At 60.5% G+C, this 16,393-nt stretch overlaps 1 long non-coding RNA gene across 1 annotated transcript; it reads left to right on the top strand.

The window, feature by feature from the left end:
- The first annotated feature begins 11,378 nt into the window (after positions 1-11,378).
- Positions 11,379-12,618, top strand: LOC138849676 (uncharacterized). The gene is made up of 2 exons (XR_011388720.1): positions 11,379-11,679; positions 12,358-12,618. It is a non-coding gene; the product is annotated as an uncharacterized lncRNA (long non-coding RNA).
- Positions 12,619-16,393: the final 3,775 nt, after the last annotated feature.

Below are 16,393 nucleotides of genomic sequence, written 5' to 3'. Positions count from 1 at the left end.
GGTCTGAGGCAGCTCCAGTCCCCACCCCTCAACCCAGAGGCCCAGCCCTCCGGGGTCCCTGGCAAGAAAGACCCCTCCATTTCCAGGCTGCCTCCCTGCTCTGTGCGGGCCAGGCCCTCCTCTCCACTCTCAGGGTGCTCTCGGCGGCCACGGCCGTGTCATGGGCCCTCTAGGGTGGCTAATGGGAGGCGCCTCTGGGCAGCGCTCACTGAGCAGACGGGGCAGCAGAGAGAGCTGGTTACGCCAGCGTCCATTCTCCCCTCCGCCCCTGATTTTCAGTGGGGCGCGCAGCTGTTCAGACTGTCACAGCTCCCCTTGCAGCTACAGGTGACTGTGACCAAGCAGGTGGCATGTGCCAAGATTTCTAGGGATCTTTCTTAAAAGTAAGTTGGGGGGCCGGTACTGCGGCACAGCGGGTTGAAGTCCCGATCTGCGGTGCCGGCATCCCATATGGGCACCGGTTCGAGTCCCAGCTGCTCTGTTTCTAATCCAGCTCTCTGCTGTGGCCTGAGAAAGCAGTAGAAGATGGCCCAAGTGCTTGGGCCCCTGCACTCGCATGGGAGACCCGGAGGAAGCTCCTGGCTCCTGGCTTCAGTCTGGCCCAGTCCTGGCTGTTGCAGCCATTTGGGAAGTAAAGCAGAGAAAGGGAGACCTCTCTCTCTCTCTCTCTCTCTCTCTCTCTGACTCTGCCTTTCAAATAATACATCTCAAGTTGACACGCATCACTCGCCACCTTCTTTCTGCCGCCTCCCCCTTGTGGCCTGGCTGCAGCCGTGAAAGCCGATGTTCTGGCTGCCATCTTGGCTGTGGGAGAGCGTGGTGGGGCCGTGCGGTGGGAAGCTGCTGGATCTCTGAGGACGCAATAAAACCGCCACAGCAGCTCCCGACTGCGGGGCTCCTGTCTCTATTTCACGGGAGAAACAGGCCTTTTGCTTTAGAAAGTGGCTTCGAGTGCAGACTCCATAGTCACAACCAGGCCTGACCCTGCCTGGAGCAGCCCAGCAGGCTGACAGGTGTCCGAAGACGGGACACTCTCGTGATGCTGAGTGGCCTGGGTGAGGAGCTGGCCCTTGGGAGGGCTGACTGGTTTTTTTTTTTTTTTTTAATATTTCATTTATTTATTTGTGAGGTAGAGTTTCAAACAGTGAGAGGGAGAGACAGAGAGAGAGGTCTTCCATCCGCTTCCATCACTCCTCACATGGCTGCAATGGCCAGAGTTGTGCAGAACTGAAGCCAGGAGCCAGGAGTTTCTTCCTGGTCTCCCACGTGGGTGCAGGGGCCCAAGCTTCTGGGCCATCTTCTACTGCTTTCCCAGGCCACAGCAGAGAGCTGGATCAGAAGAGGAGGAAAAAAAAAAAAAAAAAAGGTGGGCACCGCAGCTCACTAGGCTGATCCTCCACCTGCGGCGCCGGCACCCTGGGTTCTAGTCCCAGTCGGGGCGCCATATTCTACCCCGGTCACTCCTCTTCTAGTCCAGCTCTCTGCTGTGGCCCAGGAGTGCAGTGGAGGATGGCCCAGGTCCTTGGGCCCTGCACCCGCATGGGAGACCAGGAGGAAGTGCCTGGCTTCGGATCAGCGCAGCACTGGCCGTGGTGGCCATTTGGGGGGTGAACCAATGGAAGGAAGTGGAAGGAAGACCTTTCTCTCTGTCTCTCTCTCTCACTGTCTAATTCTGCCTGTCAAAAAAAAAGGAAGAGGAGCAGCGTGACTAGAATTGGCGCTCATCTGGGATGCTGGCACCACAGGCGGAGGATTAACCCCCTGCGTCACTGCACTGGCCCCGGGAAGGCTGACCTTTGAACCATGGGTACAGCTTGAAGCTGGGCCAAAGGAGGCACTTCATAGGAGCGTCCAGGGATTGGCCGGCCTGCACGTGTGTGGACGGCGGCTGTGCTCACCCACACCTGAAGATGCTCCACGAGGGTCGGAGGGGAGGACCCCTCCTGCTCAGCTGGGGCTCACTCGGTGCAGCCCTGAGAGGCTGCTTGGGGCCTGCAGCGGGTTCGGTCCCCACCCAAGCAAGTCTGGCAGACTCCAGGGCAGGAGAGGACTGACTCGGGCCCATCCTTAGCCCGTGAGGGGGCTCCAAGTGCCACCCTCAGCCCCTGGGCCACCCAGCGGCTTGGCAGCAGCTCGGATCTGACCAGCTTTGTGACTGGGCGGGGTCTGATGGCCAACGGCCCCTCCCCCCCGGCTGGGAGGCCTCCCAGCTCGGTGTGGTGGGAGATAGAACAGAGTGCTGCGACCCCAGCTGTCCGGTGCCAGCGCCACGCTCACCGCCCACCACAGCCACGTGTTCCACACGCATCGGCTCACTCTTCACAGCAAGCTGGCCAGGGAGGTATTACTGTGCCCACTTCCCGGCTGAAGAAACTGAGGCCCGAACTTTTCGTGTGTTTGTTGTATTTAAAAGGCAGAGAGACAAAAAGAGACAGATCTCATCTGCTGGCTAATCCCCCAAATATCCGCAATAGCAAGGGCTTGGCCAGGCTGAAGCCAGGAGTTTGAAATTCAGTCCAGGTCTCCCACATGGTGGCGGGGGCCCGAGTGCCTGCGCCATTATCTGCTGTCTCCCACGGTGAGCATCAGCGGGAAGCTGGACTGGAAGTGGAGTAGCTGGGACTAGAAGCAGGGACTCGGCTATGGGATGCAGGTGTCGCACACAGTGCCCTAACCGCTATAGCACGTGCCGGCGCCGTGTCCAACACTTGAATGACACACCTGCTATGGTGTGCATATGTCCTCCAAAGCTCGTGTGTGAGAAACTTGATCTCCAGGGCAACCATGGTGACAGGTGGGACCTTTAGGAGGTGTCTGGGGCGTTGGCATTTGATGTAGGGGTTAAGATGCCCACGTCCCATATTGGAATGCCTGGGTTCAAGTCCTGGCTCCGTTTCTGATTCCAGCTTCCTGTTAATGTGCCTGGGAGGCAGCAGGTGATGGCTCAAGTCCTCGGATCCCTGCTACCTACGTGGGAGACCTGGATGAAATTTCAGGCTCCTGGCTTCCGCTTAGACCAGCTTGACTTGCAGGCGTTTGGGGAGTGAGCCAGCAGGTAGAAGATCAATCAATAGTTCTCTCTCTGCTTCTCAAATAAAGTAGAACAGGAGGTGATCAGGTGCTGGGGGCTGTGCCCTAATGAACAGATTCACGGTGCTACTGCTGGAGGGGCTTGGTCAGCCTGGGAGCTGTTCCTAGAAAAATCCAGGTTCAGCCTCCTTCCTGTCTCTTGCCCTCTGCCTTCCACCATGGGGTGCCACAGCAGGGATGTCCTCTGGCCTTGCTGGCTTCCAGTACTGTGTTCTTTATAAAGGACCTGCTCTCAGCCATTCATGGTGCCCAGGGCCATAGCCGGGAAGCAGAGACAATCTCAAGCCTGCAGGTCCCCTGACTGCCCTGTGTGTGAAAGGACCCTGTTACTACCCCCTGGGTCCCCACAAGGTCAAGTCCCAGGTCCTTAGCTTAGGTCACGAGGACCACTAGGCCTGCCGCCCTCAGCTCTCCCAGGCTGGTCTCCTCCCTAATCCTCCTCTGGCCGCCACCTCTTCTCCCTCCACCCAGACCCCGCCCATCTGTTGTGGGCAATGCCTGCCCCACTGCCACCCCCTCCAGACGTGGGGTCCCATACACAGCCCACACCGGCCCAGGGTGACAGAGGCCATAAGGACGCCTCTTCCTGAGGGAGCCGCAGGGACCCTGGGATGGATCGGTAGCTCCCTTCCCTAGGGTGCAAATGCAACTGAGCTTCTCCAGGGCCGGGCCGGAGCCCTGCCCATCCAGAGTCTTCCTCTTCCTCTTCCCCTTCCCAGCATTCCCTTCTGCTCCTCAAGGCAGCGCCCCGGGAGCCACTGACAGCCTCCAACCCAACCCCGCTGAGGGTTTCCGGAGCAGCCGGCCTGAGCCCCGCCCCTGGCCGCAGGCATGGCTGGGAGTCAGCGCCCCCAAGTCCTGGCTGCGTGACCACGGGCAGGCACCCGTGCCTCCTCTGAGTACATATCACGACAGGGCCGACCTTGCTCGCGGCCAGTGATGGGTGAGCGCCAGTTGACAACAGCCACGGTTGCATTTGGCGAGGGCAGGGAGTCTCACGGGTGGCCGGGACGGGTGGGCCAGTCAGGCGGCTTGCTTTCCCAGCTTTCTTTCTGCCCCCATCTCCCTGCACTACTCCCCTCCTCCTGGGCCCCACCCTCCAAGGAGCTACCGCCTGCGGGTGGTGGCAGAGACAGAGCTGGGACCCCTGCCAGCCACCCAGAGATGAGGCTGCCAGGCGGCTCCTGAGTGACACAAGCCCCGCCCCCAGGCCCGGGCTCCAGCCTGGAGGCGGTGGGTCAGCCAGGGGGAGGGCTCCCTGTTGAGGTGTGATGAGCTGGAGCCGGGCACCCAGATGGGACCCTGGGTGCAGGGCTGGGGCCTGCGCTCCCGTGTGGCCCTGGCTCTCTTGCTGAAAGCTACGGAGCCCAGCCGCTGGAGGGCTCACTGCCTGTGTCACAGGTGATGGAAAGAGTTCAGTGGCTTCCCTGGAGTGCGGGCTGGGCAGTAGTAGAGGCGGGGTCCAGGCTGGGGCTGTCGAAAGCTCTTTCCAGACACCACACTGAGCCGGATGGCAGGTGAGGGGACAGGGAATGGCTAGGGTGGGAGTGGCTGTGTCCCCAGAGGCCCCACAGGGAGCCTGGCTTCCCTCGGGCACGCCGGGGCCGTGACACGTGGCTCTGCCCAGCCTGGCAAGCGTCTGTTAGGCTCTGAGTCTGTGCCAGGCCCTGTATGGGCACAGGGGACGGGGTGGCCGGAGTTCACAGCTTGGTCCCTCAGCTCAGAGGGCGCAGATGACCCCTGGTGTCCGGCCTGTGGTAGCATCTGCACACTTCCTGGTCTCAGGAACACCCACTGTTTGCCACGAGCCGTGGCGCGTGGCCCTCTCCACCCCGTGACACGGACGGGGTCTCTGGGCCTGGGGATCCCAGTTTCCCCAAACACCCAGCCAGGCAGGACTCAGGCCAGGGATGGGCTTCAGGCCTGGGGAAGCCGCAGGCCTGCTTGTGGGGACCGACAGGACACCTGGCCTGCCCTGTACCCTCTCCAACCTGGGCATGGTCGCGTTCCAAGACACAGCCGCCCTGGGCTGCTGGCGGGAGGCTGCGGGGAGCCTTGTCGGGCTTACACGCTGGGGAGGGCCCTGAGCAGCAAAAGCCAGGAGCACTGTCGGCTGCAGGGTGCTGAACGCAGGACAGAAAGGGCCAGGACGCTGTCTGCATGTCTGCAGGCGTCAGGATCCCCAGCATCCCCTAGCAGGATGAGGGGAGGGAGCCAGGCGGAGGCCCCAAGGGGCTCACGGTGGGGTGTGCTGGAGAGGGGCAGAAGTGGCCTCTCCAGCTGCCCCCCTGACCCGCGCGCCCCACGTGCCCGCTTCCCTCTTTCAACCTCGGTAAGGAAACTGAGGTGCACTGGGAGGTTGGTGGCTGGCAGGATCTGGGGCTGAGCCCCCACCCGAGCCGCCACGCCCCGCGCCCTGCGGGGGTTGCTGTCGTGGCCCTGCCATCGTGGGGGGTGGCAGTGGAGGGCCCCACGCGTCACTGCCCGCTGCCTTTCCCCCTGTTCCCGCAGGGCCAGCGGGGCCTTACAAAACCACAGCCCAGATAAGAGCACAATCGGAACCTGTTCTGCTCGCACACCAGCTGGGGGCTGGGCGGGTGCCGGGTGGGAGGTGGGGGAGCCGCTGGCAGCACTCGCCCCCATATCAGTAGCCCTGCCCCCCAGCCCCTTTGAAATTTACCCACCTTATCAGGGCCCGGAGCTTTCCCAGCCTCTCCAGCCAGCAGGGTCAGGCCTTCCTTCCAGCCCACCACTGCCTTCCGCCTGGGCCAGAGGAGACAGTCCAGGAACAGAGTCGGGGGGCCGGGGGGGGGGAGGACCTGGCCCTGCCACCTGCAAGGGCACCCCTGCACTCGCACACGTGGACCTGGGCACCCTGGTCACGGCCAGGTGGGCACCTCCCTCTCCCTCCGTCCTGCCCCGAACGCCACACCCTCACGTCTCCCCCCAGCTTCCGGCAGCCTCCTCGGCAGCCCCGGCCTGGTGTGTGCCCGACACCCACAGCAGTCACACCTTCAGCAAACGTTTATTGGGCACCTACTACATGCCGAGCACGGGGGCAAAGACAGCCCGCGGAGGCTGCGCGGGGGCTGGAGAGAGCCCACAGATAAACCCCAGGGAGAGGACGCAGGGACAGGAGGGCTCGCTGCTGCTGGGGGTCCCAAATGGAGCAGAGAAGCTGGGCAGGAAGTGTCAGGAGGATTTTAAGTGTATGTGGCTGTGTCTGATTGTCTGTGTGTGTACCTGCGTGGGGCTCTGAGTGGGTCTGTGGTTGTATATGTGGGGAGGTTAAGGGGTGTCGATGTCTACCTTTTCAGGTAACTGGGTTTTTTCTTTTTTTTTTTTTTAAGACTTATTTATTTATTTGAAAGGTAGAGTTACAGAGAGGCAGAGGCAGAATGAGAGAGGTCTTCCATCTGCTGGTTCACTCCCCAAATGGCTGCAATGACTGGAGCGGGGCCAATCCGAAGCCAGGAGCCAGGAGCTTCTTCTTCTGGGTCTCCAAGGTGGGTAGAGAGACCTAAGTACTGGGGCCATCTTTACTGCCTTCCCAGGCGCATTAGCAGAGAGCTGGATTGGAAGTGGAGCAACTGGGACCCGAACCGGCGCCCATATAGGATGCCGGTGCTGCAGGAAGTGGCTTTACCCGCTACACCACAGCGTCGCCCCTCAGGTGGCTTTTGAATGAAGATCTTGGCGGGGAGGGGTGGGGTGGGGTGTCTGACTGTCTCCTGCAATGGAGTTTAGATCTTGAATCCAGGAGGCAGAGCCAGGAGAAAGGTAGCAAGTCACAGCCCAACCAGCTCCCTTTTTTGCTGAGGCCCAGACAGGGCAGGGATTAGAGCCCAGGACCTCTGTGGTCCAGTCAGGACCCTCCCCCAATTCCGGGCTGGGGCTGGATGCCCCGTTTGCAGCCATTTTACTCTGCCCTTTGATTTTTTTTTTTTAAGATTTATTTATTTATTTGGAAGGTAGAGTTACAGAGAGGCAGAGAGAGAGAGGCAGAAAGAGAGAGAGAGATATCTTCCATCCAATGGTTCACTCCCCAGATGGCTGCAACGGCCGGAACTGGGCTGATCCAAAGCCGGGAGCCAGGAGCTTCTTCCAGGTCTCCCATGCGGGTGCAGGGGCCCAAGCACTTGGGCCATCTTCTGCTGCTTTCTCAGACCACAGCAGAGAGCTGGATCACAAGTGGAGCAGCCAGGACTTGAACCAGTGCCCATTTGGGATGCCGGTGGCTTTACCTGCTACACCACAGTGCCAGTGCCCCCAATTTTCTTTTTTTAAAAAAAGATGATTACTGACAATGCTACATGCATCAGCTCACTTATTTCTCACCCCAGTCCTGTAATTTGGGCTCTGAAGTGCCCCTGCCTTACGGATGAGGAGAGGGAGGGCCCAGGCACCGTCTCTGCGGGATGATGTCAGAGACACCCTAATGTCAGAGACACCCTGGGCTCCAGGCAGCGGCCTGACATCATCAGGACCCAACCCCCAGCAGGGGTTTGCGGTGTAGCTGAGGGGATTCCAGGCACAGACCCTGGCCCCTCAGATGCCCCCTGTACCATGCCTGCCTCCATAGCCCTGACCCCTGGGGCGGGGGCCCAGCGAGTGACCCAGGAGCCTGGCGCTCCCAGCTGCTCTCCTGTCCCCCTGCCAGGCGGGGCCCACGAATAAATGAAAGAGATTAATGCACGGATGAAGGAAGGCACGCCCTGGCAGGGGCTAGGGAGTGAGGGGACACGGCTAGAGGGCAGAACTGGGAGGAGGACGGCGGGCGTGAGGGGTGGCCACACCACGGCCACGGCCCTGTCCTGCCTTGCCCTCCCCACGGCCACTTCCTGGCACAGGGCCAGCTGCAGTTCCCAGGAACTGAGCTAAACTGTACCAGGAAGTACTCGATGCCAGGGGGCGCCCACTCCCTGTGCCCCATGGCCTCAGGGGAAGTTGGGGTCCAGATGCAGAGCCCGGGAACAAATTTCCTCACACTTCCTCGTGCAGACATGCAGTCCCCCGGGCCAACAGATCCCCCAGGGCACTGCCACGCACCTTAGACTTCGCCTCTGACCTGGGGTAGGGGGAGAGGTAGGCAGGACTGTCAGATGCACCTCCAGCCCACAGCAAAAATTCTGGTATGCAGTAGGTGCCAAATATGTGCTACTTCAACGGATCCACAGATCCCGAAAGGGCAGCTGAATCAGTCAGGAAGGGTGGGGAGTGGGGCGTGGAGTGAGACAGGGCTGCACCCCCAAAAACCCTTCCCTGGCTACCCATGGCCATACAAGAAAGGACAGAGAGCCCGGGGTGACCCTGCCCTGCCACCCATCTGGCTTTGTTTCACCCTAGGAGGTGCCAGGAGCCCCCCACCCCCGCCCCGGACACCAACTTCTAACATCTGCTGGGCACCAGCCAACCCCTTCTTGACACAGGGCACAGCTGGGAACAAAGCAAGCAGCCCCGTTTCCAGACTTTTCCACGTGCCTGAGGCCTCCATCTTCAGAACCCACAGAGGCATCTTCTCCTCTCCTCTGCCTTCCTGGACTCTGCCGGGCTCGGGACCTGGGGTCCGGCACAGATTGCCCCCACAAGGCTGCACCCTGCTTGGCACCCTGAGACTACAGCACAGATGGGCAGACAGCTGGACTCTGGGGGGGGCTGTAGGTTCCAACTGGGGAGCGGGAGGTGAATTGGGGCTGGGGCTGAGAATGTCCCCAGGGACAGGTGAAGGTGTGGGGCTCGGCCTCCTCCTCCAGGCTCACCTGGGACAACAATGGCCAGGGCCCATGGGAAGGGTGACCGGGAATAGGATTTGCTTCCTGGTGTGTGGTTTCCCACCTTCCCACCCCACCCTGGGATCAGCCAGGCAGCCCCTCCCTTGAAGTGGCCCAAGCCTTTTCCAGTTGAGCAGTGGGGAGCAGGGGAGGGAAGAAAGGCAGAGTACGCGGTCCAGCCCCTGGGGTTTGGGGCTACTGCCCCTGTCAGCAGTCTAAGCCCAAGACAGGTACAGAGAGAGGGAAGGGTCTGCCTGCGGCCACACAGCGGGGTCCAGGCCAGGCCAGGCCAAGGATGGGGAAAGGCTGCCGCGAGGGGCTGCCGGCCCGGATGGCGGGCAAGCCAGGCCTACCCCCGAGAGCACCACCCCTGCTGGGGCAGAGCTGCCCAGCGTGGGTAGAGAGGGAGGGGCGGGAGGGGATCTACTACCTCTCCTCTGCCCTCCTTCCAGACTCTGTGGCCAGCCCTGTCCCCCTCACCACAAGGGGCACCCCTCTCTCAAAGGCTGGGCAGGGAGCCTGTGGCCGACCCTCAGAGGTGGAACAAGCCTCGGGCTGACCTGGTCTAAGGATTCATCTTGCAGGGCTGAGGCAGACGTCCAGAGAGGGGACGGTCACGCAGTGCCAGCAGCACGGAGTTCAGGGAGCACTGCTCTGTGGGTCCCAGGCCCTCTCCCCACGCCTCCCACCGAGGATCTCCGCACCAGAGCAGGTGCGGCCTCGGGAGCCCTGTTCTGCAGATGGAGACACGGAGGCACAGCGGCCAGGCAGCTGGGCATGGCAGAGCTGCTCTGTGCATGCAGGCGGCCTGGCTCTGGAGCCTTGAGCACAGCCCCATGATGTTGTCACCTCCGGCTACGGTGGCCAAACACGGACGGTGGGCTCGCTTGGGCCCCTGCCTGCTCTGTGCTGTGTGATGATACACGTAACCCTGCCATCACTACTTGAATGCACTGAGCGTTTTCTGTGGACCAATGCTTGCATATGTAACTTCACCCACGTCTCCTGGCTGTCATGGCCCCTCTTGCAGGCGAGGGAACTGAGGCCCGGGGAGCTTCGCTAATAATTAACTCGCCACAGCTGGTGAGAAATGGCGAGACGGCGCAGCCCTCCAGGCCCCAGCTCCGTTAGCAGCGGCCTGGACGGGGGGCCACGGGGTCGGCCGGTCAGTCCTGGGAGGGCTTTCTGTCCAGTGCTGCCTCTGCCTTTACAGACCTCTTGCCACTGTGCCCGGCACTGAGCCCCACCATCCCAGGTGGCCCCCACAAGCTGCCCCACCTCCCCCGCTGACCCTTGAACTCCCCTTGCTCCTGCGTCACCTCAGAGAAGCCAGGGTCCCCGCGCCCAGTCTGGGACGCACTTGGCAGCAGCAGCAGGAAGCGGGACCCGCCCAGCCAGCCTCTCAGGTGTCACCTCCCATGTGTCACTGTGGGTAAGGAAACTTCCCGACCCACCCTGTCTCCGACCACCCCCACGCTCACGCACCCTCACTGCTTCCCCAAGAGCTGCACTGGGGAGCTGAGACCAGCACCTGTACACCAAGGACGCCGGAGTGGGAGGAGAGGGCAGGGGGAGGGGTGAGGAGGGGAAGGGGCCCAGCAGGTGCTGAGCCCCGGGTGCCCGTGCCTCTCACCTGTGCCTCTCACCTGTGACGCACATGCGGGGTGCAGGGGGAGGGGGACAGACAACCTGGGTGGCACGGTCAGTCCCTCCGCCTCGCTGGGTGCCCCCTTCCTCAGGCACAGAGGTAGCAGTGCCTCCCCCCGCCCCCGCCTAGTGCTGACACTCAGGGAAGACCTGGTGAGGTGAGGCTGAAGGGGCCTTCGACCCCCGCTGAGTCCTCCCAACACTAGAGGCGGGGCAGGGGTGCAGCAGGGCCCACAGCTGGGGGCAGCAGAGCCGACTGGTGCATGGGCCTGCCTGACAGTGTCCAGGGACGCTCAGCGCCAGAGCAGGGGAGAGGCTGGGGAACCAGGGGGAGCGGAGGTTGGAGATCCTCCTTAGCACCCCCACCCTGCAAGTGGGCCAGCAAAGGGGCTCAAGACGTGGCGCCCGCCCAGGCCTGCCTCAGACACACTGTGCAGCCTGCTCAAGGCCCTCCCTCTCCGAGCCCCAGCAGGTCTTAGGAAAGCTAAGTTGGGTGACGTAGCCACTGGTGCCTGGCTGCCCTGCCTGTGCGGGGCGCTGGCTGAGCCCACTCCGCATGGCTGCCCGGGGCTGGGCGGTGGAGGTCTCAGCAGTGCTCCCCCCACTCTGCCAGGCCGAGGGGCCTGCTGCCCTCACACCTGGCCCCGGGGGCGGTGCCCTCCACAGAACGTGCTGGCGTGGTCTCCGGCGGGGTGTGGCCTCCGGGGAGGGGCTGTTTGTTCCCCGGGCAGCCCAGGTTCGTGGATGGCTTTATGATGCCATCTGGGAGATGTGGCATGGGCGGACCTGGCCCGCACAGGGCCCTGCAGGGCGCTGCCCCCCAGCTGTTGCTTGGCTCCTGGTCGGGGGTGGGGGTGGGGGTGAGGGTGGGGGACTCAGAACAGCCTGCTTTAGACTCCGTGAAGCAAGAACCGGGCCCATCCCACGGTGAGGACAACGAGGCCCAGCACATCAGCAAATGGCCCAACGTCACGTGGCCAGCGGGTGGGAGCAACACTGCATCCCACGTCCCGCCAGTCTCTCAGCACTGCCCACTGGGAGCTGGGAACTTGGCCCAGACAACCCAAAGCCTAGGCAAGGGTCTCAGTGTCCTGCCCAGTGCTGTTGGATGGGGACAAGGTACATCTTCCTGGGGAAGAAGAGTTGGGATTGTGTTTGTGAGCACGAGCGGGTAAGAAGGATGGAAGGGCAGCAGTCGGGCCGGCGTGTGGCGCAGGGGCTAGGAGGCCACGTGGGACGCCACATCCCGTATTAGAAGTGCTTGGGCTCCAGCCCTGGCTCCGCGTCCGACTCCAGCTTCCCACTAACGCACACCTCGGGCGGCAGATCGAGGCTCGAGCTGTTGGGTCCCTGCCCACACATGGGAGACACAGAGTGAGTTTTAGGCTCCTGGTTTTAGCCTGGTCCAGCCCTGGCTATTGCGGGCATTTGGGGAGTGAGCCAGTGGATGTAAGATCGCTCTCCCTTTCTCAAATAAAAAAAAAAAATTTTAAAGATTTACTTATTTACTTGAGAGGCAGAGTTACAGAGAGAGGGAGACACACAGAGAGAGAGAGGTCTTCCATCCACTGGTTCACTTCCCAAATGGCTGCAATGCTGGAGCTGGGCCGATGCAAAGCCAGGAGTCCCCTCTAGGTCTCCCATGTGGGTGCAGGGGCCCAAGCACTTGGGCCATCTTCCACTGCTTTCCCAGGCCACAGCAGAGAGCTGGATCAGAAGTGGAGCAGCTGGGACTTGAATTGGGATGCTGGCGCTGCAGGTGGCAACTTTACCTGCTACACTACAGTGCCAGCCATCCAAATAAATTTTTTTTTTAATCTTTTTTCCCATCCACTGGTTCACTCCCCAGATGACCGCAACAGCCAGAGCTGCACCGATCCGAAGCCAGGAGGCAGGAGCTTCTTCCCGATCTCCCACGCGGGTGCAGGGGCCCAAGCACTTGGGCCATCCTCCACTGCCTTCCTGGCCACAGCAGAGAGCTGGATTGGAAGAGGAGCAGCCGGGACTCGAACTGGCGCCCATATGGGATGGCGGTACTGCAGGGAGTGGCTTTAACCTGCTAAGCCACAGCGTCAGCCTCTCAAATAAATTTTTAAGATACATAAAAGAACAGCAGTCCTAGGTGGTTTTTGACCCCACAGCCCTCAAGGCCCCATGGGACAATGTCCTCACCTGGCATCCCTGACCCTCGACTGCAGAGACTAGCTCCCCCCCCCCCCCAAGTCTTCTCTACGGGTGTCCTGGTAAGGATGGGAGAAGGCATCACGCGGCTTGGCAGGTGCTCTGCCTTAGTAACGACCCCCGGGACAGCGCCTCCCCAGCGATGTGGTGCTGGGGCATCATGACCGGCAGGAGGGGGCAATTTGGGAGCCAGTACTCTGGGGCAGCTTCCTCCACAAAGAAGGGTGCTCGGGGCTCAGTGCTGCATCCAGTGAGTGGCCAGAAAGGGCTTCCCTGGGGCCAGACCCCTCAGGGATGACAGTCCCGGCCTGCAGCTCCTGTGGCTAACCTCAGTCCTGGGGCAGGAGCCCCCTGCCTGGCCTCCCCCCGCCTTGACTCTCCCTGCACCTGACACCTGCCCTGGAGCTGTCCGTGTGGCTGTGCTCCCAGGAGCCCCGAGGGTCTGCAGCCCTGGGAACTGAGATTCCTCTCCTGAGGGTTCCCTGGCCACCAGCTGCCGCCTCTGCCTGCTTTGTCCCCAGGAGCCTGAACAGATCTGCTTCTGGTTCTGGTCTGAGATGACTGCCCCCAGCACAGCTCTACACCTCGGGACAGGGCCTGGGCCTGGCTTGGTCACTGCTGTGTCTCCAGCTCTGGGCAAGGTGTCCCTCAAATCAGCTTCCCGGAGAACTCGTCCCTGCCCTCGGGGCTGCTGCGTCCGCATGCTCCCCGCTTCACTCGAGCACCCCCACAGTTAGGATACTGTGCTGCAGGTTCCTTCCCTCGCTGGGGTAGGGGCGAGGGCAGAGGGCCTCACAGGTGGAGGGAGGAGTGTAAGGAAGAGTATGCTACTTGTCTTCCTATATCTGTTTTCTCTTTCTTACTAACCAAACCCTGGTTTTTTTGGATTAAAAAAATAATGCCAACCTCCATGCAGATAGAAGAAATGAAAAGACAAGGGGATATATATATATATATATATATATATATATATATATATAAATAAAGGTGTTGGGTGGAGATTCTAGGACAGTACTTTATAACGGGGGAGCTGATTCAGTCATTGCTCCTTTGTGCCTGGAATTGGAATGTGATGACTGGACCTGCAGTGGCTACCTTATTACCATGAGGAGGCTTTAAGGATTGAAGTCAGCTTTGTACCAAGTTTAGACTCCATATATATATATATATTTGTTTAAATATTTACTTATTTTTTTTGAAAGTCAGAGTTACACAGAGAGAAGGAGAGGCAGAGAGAGGTCTTCCATCCGCTGGTTCACTCCCCGATTGGCCGCAATGGCCAGAGCTGCGCCAATCCGAAGCCAGGAGTCAGGAGCTTCTGCTGGGTCTCCCACATGGGTGCAGGGGCTCAAGGACTTGGGCTATCTTCTATTGCTTTCCCAGGCCATAGCAGAGAGCTGGGCCAGAAGTAGGGCAGCCAGGACTCGAACCAGCGCCCATATGGGATGTCGGCATTGCAGGTGGCGGCTTTACCTGCTTTGCCACAGCGCTGGTCCTGACTTCATATATTTTTTAAAAATATTTATTTATTTGAAAGAGTTAGAGGAAGAGAGAGATCTTCCACCTGCTGGTTTCATTCCCCCAAATGGCTGCAACAGCCAGGGTTGGGCCAGGGCGAAGCCAGGAGCCTGGAACTCTGTCCGGGTCTCTGACATGGGTGTCCAAGCTGTTGGACCATCTTCTGTTGCTTTCCTAGGCCATTAGCAGGAAGCTGGATGGTAAGTAGAGCAGCCAGGACTGGCACCCAGGCAGAGGTGTTACCCACTGTGCCACAGCGCCGGCCCCAAGACCTTATATTTCATGAGGGAGAATAAGCCCCTGTTTTGCTGGGTGGGGTGAGGCCCTGCCTTTCAGGCCCAGCACTTGCAGCCAAATGCAATGCTAAGCGACTCTGGGTCCACTACCATTTCCTTCCTCGCCCTCTCCTCTGTCAGGTGGCCTCAGGCGACCGTGTTCCTTGGGGGAGGTTTTTGGAAAAGCAAAGGAGATGGCGGGAGGGGGAATGGCTGAGACTTGAGGCCGACTGCGGGAGGAGGCCGGGGTACCCAGGACAGGGGCCTCCCAAGATGAGCCAGGCCGGTCACTGAGCGTCCTGCGGCAGCCCAGCCTCCGTTCTCCCCAGCAGTGCACTCACAGACAAACACAGGCCAAACACGACACACACACACCCCCAGGAAGGCCACTCTCTTCTCCCAAACACACACAGCTGCCCTGGAAAAAGCCCCGACGTCCAGGACCCACGCCAGGGCCTCCCCTGCGGCCGTCTCGGGCCACAGCATCCAGAGGGGTTAGAGCACCGGAATGAGGCGGGCTGGGCCAGAAGCACTGCTGCAGGTGGTCAGGCTCCCCCTCGGATGAGGGCAGGCTCGGGAGCCGCACAGCCCCGGCTGGAAGACGCTCCTGGCCGGTGCAGCCATCTCTCTCTCTCTCTCTCTCTCTCTCATCCATAGCAAAGAACTACCCGTCCCTACCACGGATGGTTGCTGTGAGGACACAGCAGGAAGAATTTCAATGTGGTAATCTTAGAGGAAAGCAGAGCAAAAAAGCAAACAGGCCAGTGCCATGGTGCACTCGGTTAATCCTCCGCCTGCAGCGCCGGCATCCCATGTGGCCGCCAATTCTAGTCCCAGCTGCTCCTCTTCTGATCCAGCTCTCTGCTATGGCCTGGGAAAGCAGTAGAAGATGGCCCAAGTCCTTGGGCCCTGCATCCGTGTGGGAGACCTGGAAGAAGCACCTGGCTCCTGGCTTCGGGCTGGCGCAGCGCCGGCCGTTGCAGCCATCTGGGGAGTGACCCAACGGAAGGAAGACCTTTCTCTGTGTCTTTCTTACTGTCTATAACTCTACCTGTTAAATAAATAAATAAAATCTTTAAAAACAAACAACAAAAAAAAGGCCGACCGAGCATGAAGCCTGAAGGTGTGCGTGCAGGTGTGACCTTCCGTGACCCCTGAGGGTGGCAGGCCTGCCGTCCACATGCTCCAGTCATGGGTGTGTGCTCCTGTGTGAGAACCACACCGCCACAGTGGATCCCACGCTTGCCGATGCAGAGGTGCACACAGGGCTCTGTTTTCTACACTCGGGTGGCCAACACAGGACACAGCCTGAGCCAGGGGTCCTAGCACCCAGCTGGGCTCCTCCCTGGAGGTCAGCTAGGAGCTGCCTGGCCGCAGGGGCTGCTCCCTCACACACCCGGCCCAGGAAGAGGCAGGAAACTGAAGGCCGGGATAAAAGTGCCCCTTCTGGGAGAGGGAGTGGGAGAGGGGAGTGTTGTGGGTGGGAGGGAAGTTATGGTGGGGGGGAAGCTATTATAATCCATAAGCTGTACTTTGGAAATTTATGTTCATTAAATAAAATAAAATATAAATAATAAAAAAAGTGCCCCTTCTGTCCTCACAGCTGCCAACTTCCCAAAAGATGCAAATTCTCCTACACTCCATGCAAACCGGTGCTGAGCGCCAAGGCTGCCTCCCCTGGGGCCCAACGACCACTACTCTGATTGGACCCCAGTGGACGCCTCTGGCCCAGTTGCCTGGCTTAGGGACCTGAGCCAGCTGGAGACGGTTCTAGTTTACCAACCAACCCGATTCTTTCTCTTCCCTGGGGGCTTTGGCTCTCCGTGGCGGCCCAGGTGTTGAGGAGACGGAGCGTCTGGGCTGGGAGCAGCCCACACTCAACAGTGCCCTCCTGTAGCGTGGGATGCTCCG

Source organism: Oryctolagus cuniculus, chromosome 5, assembly GCF_964237555.1.
Source record: "Oryctolagus cuniculus chromosome 5, mOryCun1.1, whole genome shotgun sequence".
NCBI lineage: Eukaryota > Metazoa > Chordata > Mammalia > Lagomorpha > Leporidae > Oryctolagus > Oryctolagus cuniculus.
This window is presented reverse-complemented; position numbering and strand designations above follow the sequence as displayed.